Here is a 966-nt window from a genome sequence, read left to right on the forward strand (position 1 = left end):
GTTTTGTGTATACAGCATATCATTGGGTTTTATTTTTTGAATCAGTCTTCCAGTTTGTGTCTTTTATGTGGAATTAAGACTATTCACACTGAAAATTATTACTCAAAGCTATTGACTTGTTCCTGTCATTGCACTATTTTTATATTGCTGGTTCCTTTTATCCCTTCTGCTTAAATCTTCACCCCACCTAGGGTATTCATTCTATTCTTGGGGCATCTTATTGGGTTACATAAACACATACCCTACTTTCTTAATGAAAATTTAACTTTAGCATTATAGGAGCTGGTTGTGCCTCTTAGTAGCTGAGCTTGGGGGGCACAGAACCAATCTTTGTATTTTCCCACTTGGCCTGGCAACCAGCAAGGTGGGTGGATCCGTACAAAAGGGTCAAACCAGGATCTTCATCACATAGTGCTCAGTGCTCCATGTAACATTTTTCCTCTGAGCATCACAGGGGGTAAAATACACCCACACCATCCATCTATTGTGTAAACAGGTACCTACCATAGTGGAATGTGGGTGTGCCTCACAGCAGCTGTGCCTGGGGAAGGGAGCACCCCACCTGTGCATTCACCCACTTGGCAGACAAATGGCCGGGTGAGTGTAGGAGCTCCAAAGTAGCAACAGGAGACTCTTACCCATGTGAGGCTCATAGGTAAGTTTCTCTGTATTTAGATTTTTTTTTTTTAAGTTTTCTTTTGATTTTTCTGGTAGAAATAGCTCCATTCAGTATAAGGCACAATGTAAACCAGATTTGAAAGTTTTGGAGGAGGTCAAAAGTGACTCATCAGCTGATTCATGCACAGGTGGCGATGATAATGGTGATGGTGGTGATTGGGCTCTGGGAGCCGAAGCTCCTGTGGCAGCAAAATGGAGCTGGAGTAGACTGATTCAGATACAGGGACTGCAACCTCTTCGGCAGCTTAAAGTGGTACAAAATGACCATGCAACCAGGTCGAATGATCC

At 43.1% G+C, this 966-nt stretch overlaps 1 pseudogene; it reads right to left on the bottom strand.

The window, feature by feature from the left end:
• Positions 1-796: 796 nt before the first annotated feature.
• The window catches only part of LOC101579836, a 97,648-nt pseudogene continuing 97,478 nt past the window's right edge, over positions 797-966 (bottom strand).

The sequence above is a fragment of the Octodon degus genome, unplaced genomic scaffold (assembly GCF_000260255.1).
Source record: "Octodon degus isolate 3935 unplaced genomic scaffold, OctDeg1.0 scaffold00054, whole genome shotgun sequence".
In the NCBI taxonomy this organism is placed as follows: Eukaryota; Metazoa; Chordata; class Mammalia; order Rodentia; family Octodontidae; genus Octodon; species Octodon degus.